Below are 3,811 nucleotides of genomic sequence, written 5' to 3'. Positions count from 1 at the left end.
TGTAATAGGAGTTGAATCATGGCTGAGAAATGATATAATGTATGCAGAAATTTTCTCACGGAACTGGAGGGTGTATCGTAGAGATAGGATAGGAAAGGTAGGAGGGGAAGTATTCATTCTCGTGAAAGAAGAATTTGTAAGCTACGAAAAAGTTAAAGATGAAAAACACGAAATTCTAGGGGTAAGGCTCATTTCTAAAGATAATAGACAAGTAGATATCTTTGGAGTGTACAGACCAGGAAAGGGTAGCGCAGATGCTGATTCAGAATTATTTGATAAGATAATCAGCTATGTGGGAAACGATAAGGAAAGGAACGTGATCGTATCGGGTGATCTCAATTTACCAAATGTCAATTGGGAAGGTAATGCGAACGACAGGAAGCATGACCAACAAATGGCAAATAAGTTAGTATGGGAAGGGCACCTGATTCAGAAAGTGATGGAACCAACTAGAGGGAAGAATATTCTGGATGTGGTGCTGGTAAAACCAGATGAGCTCTATAGAGAAACCGAAGTAATAGATGGTATTAGTGATCACGAAGCTGTTTTTATGGTAATTAAAGATAAATGTGAAAGAAAGGAAGAGATTAAAATTAGGACTGTTAGGCAGTACCATATGGCTGATAAAATAGGCATGAGGGAGTTTTTAATAAGCAACTATGATCGGTGGAAAACGGTAATTAAAAATGTAAACAGACTCTGGGATGGGTTTAAAGCAATTGTTGAGGAATGTGAAAATAGGTTTGTACCTTTAAAGGTGGTAAGGAATGGTAAAGATCCACTATATTATAACAGGGAAATAAAGAGACTAAGAAGGAGGTACAGGTTGGAACGAAATAGAGTTAGAAATAATTATGGAAGTAAGGAGAAATTGAAGGAACTTACTAGGAAATTGAATCTAGCAAAGAAGTCAGCTAAGGATAACATGATGGCAAGCATAATTGGTGGCCACACTAATTTTAGTGAAAAATGGAAGAGAATGTATAGGTACTTTAAGGCAGAAACAGGTTCCAAGAAGGACATTCCAGGAATCATTAATGAACGAGGGGAGTGTGTATGCGAGGATCTTCAAAAGGCAGAAGTATTCAGTCAGCAGTATGTAAAGATTGTTGTTTACAAGGATAATGTCCAGATAGAGGAGGTGACTAATGCTAAAGAAGTATTAAAATTTACCTATGACAGCAATTACATTTACAGTAAGATACAAACGTTGAAAACTACAAAAGCAGCTGGAATTTATAAGGTTTCGGGGGATATACTAAAGACAATGGGTTGGGATATAGTACCATATCTGAAGTACTTGTTTGATTTTTGTTTGTTTGAAGGAACTTTACCAAATGAATGGAGAGTTGCTATAGTAGCCCCTGTATATAAAGGAAAGGGTGATAGGCATAAAGCTGAAAATTACAGGCCAGTCAGTTTGACATGCATTGTATGTAAGCTTTGGGAAAGCATTCTTTCTGATTATACAAGACGTGTTTGCAAAATTAATAAATGGTTTGACAGAAGGCAGTTTGGGTTTAGGAAAGGTTATTCCACTGAAGCCCAACTTGTAGGATTCCAGCAAGATACAGCAGATATCCTGGATTCAGGAGGTCAATTGGAATGTATTGTGATTGACTTATCTAAGGCATTTGATAGGGGAGATCATGGGAGACTACTGGCAAAAATTAGTGCAATTGGACTTGACAAAAGAGTGACTGAATGGGTGGCTCTGTTTCTAGAAAATAGAACTCAGAAAATTAGAGTAGGTGAAGCTTTATCTGTTAGTGTAAAAATTAAGAGGGGAATTCCTCAAGGAAGTATTATTGGATCTTTATGTTTTCTTATATATATATATATATATATATATATATCAATGATATGTGTAAAGAAGTGGAATCAGAGATAAGGCTTTTCGCAGATGATGTTATTCTGTACAGAGTAATAAATAAGTTACAAGATTGTGAGCAACTGCAAAATTAACTCGATAATGTTGTGAGATGGACAGTAGGCAATGGTATGATGATAAACGGGGATAAAAGTCAGGTTGTGAGTTTCACAAATATAAAAAGTCCTCTCAGTTTTAATTACTGCGTTGATGGGGTGAAAGTTCCGTTTGGGGACCATTGTAAATACCTAGGTATAAATATAAGGAAAGATCTTCATTGGGGTAATCACATAAATATGATTGTAAATAAAGGGTACAGATCTCTGCACATGGTTATGAGAGTATTTAGGGGTTGTAGTAAGGATGTAAAGGAGAGAGCATATTTGTCTCTGGTGAGACCTCAACTTGAGTATGGTTCTGGTGTATGGGACCCTTACCAGGATTACTTAATTCAGGAACTGGAAAAGATTCCAAAGAAAAGCAGCTCGATTTGTTCTGGGCGATTTCCGACAAAAGAGTAGCGTTACAAAAATGTTGCAATGTTTCGGGTGGGAAGACTTGGGAGAAAGGAACGAGGTGCTCGACCAAGTGGTATGTTCCGAGCTGTCAGTGGAGAGCTGGCGTGGGAGGACATCAGTAGACGAATAAGTTTGGATGGTGTCTTTATAAGTAGGAAAGATCACAATATGAAGATAAAGTTGGAATTCAAGAGGACAAATTGGGGCATATTCGTTTATAGAAGGGGAGTTAGGGATTGGAATAACTTACCAAGGGAGATGTTCAATAAATTTCCAATGTCTTTGCAATCATTTAAGAAAAGGCTAGGAAAACAACAGATAGGGAATCTGCCACCTGGGCGACTTCCCTAAATGCAGATCAGTAGTGATTGACCTAGAAAAAGGCAAACCTTGTCGAGCTGGGCTGAGCGATGACTGTCCGACCTGGCTTCCAGTGATTTCCCTCTCTTCGGATCGTTGATGAAGCGCGAGGATGAACGTCATGACGTGGCTTCAGAAACTGGAAACAGATTTCTGTCTTGCCAACATCGATGTCTTGATGTAGAGAAACAAAAGCTTGGACAAGAATAGTGAGTATGTTGAATAGCAATGTGTTCTAATATGTATTATTTTATCTGCCTGTAAAATAAAGTTTCTCCGTGCAAGATCTTGTTTCCTTTTTTTTCTAAATAACTTATAACACATGGTGCCCGTCATTGTTGAAAGGTCTGCCTTACAAAGGCTGCACTACTCTTAGTAATAAGCCATACAGAGTACACCCTGGGATATACAAAATTCCCTGTACTTGCGGCAAGGTATACCTTGGCTGTTCCATTGGTACTCGTATCAAGGAACACCAACGTAATATCCGTCTCAACCAGCCAGACAAATCAGCAATAGCTGAGCGCGCCCTTTCAACGGGTCATGATGTCGCGTTCCAAGATGTTCGACTACTACTAACAACAGGTTTTCATTCCTTCCTTGAAGAAGGAGGTGATACTCTTAGTCGGCGACACCGTCTCTCAGACCAGCAGATGCTTGGAGAAAGTGAGCGGGTAGGCGTTCGTTGCCTGTACTAGGAACTGTCTTGGCATTCACCTTAATGCAGGAGAATGGAAAAACACGGACAACAATTTTCAAGACAGCCGAAGGTGGGGACCAGCCCCTGTCCGTCTCCCGAATTCATAAGCGTAGAGCCGTGGCCAACCCTTCTCTGCTCAGTTGGCGGGTCGGAGTGTAGAGCTGTCGGACCACGGACCAGTCGTGGCCACTTGTGGGCCCAGACTCACCCTGCATCCGCCGACCAGATGTTCGGGCTTTTACCCACACTAAAGACTACAGGTCTGGGATTATACGGGAAACTGTGGAAATACGTAAAAATCCTGACAATGTCAACAGGGACACTCTCTGTCACTTAAGTAATACGTGGTTGCCAGCCATTAAG

Source organism: Anabrus simplex, chromosome 3 (assembly GCF_040414725.1).
Source record: "Anabrus simplex isolate iqAnaSimp1 chromosome 3, ASM4041472v1, whole genome shotgun sequence".
NCBI classification, from domain to species: Eukaryota; Metazoa; Arthropoda; class Insecta; order Orthoptera; family Tettigoniidae; genus Anabrus; species Anabrus simplex.
The sequence above is the reverse complement of the archived record's forward strand: the minus strand, read 5'-3'. Positions refer to the sequence as shown.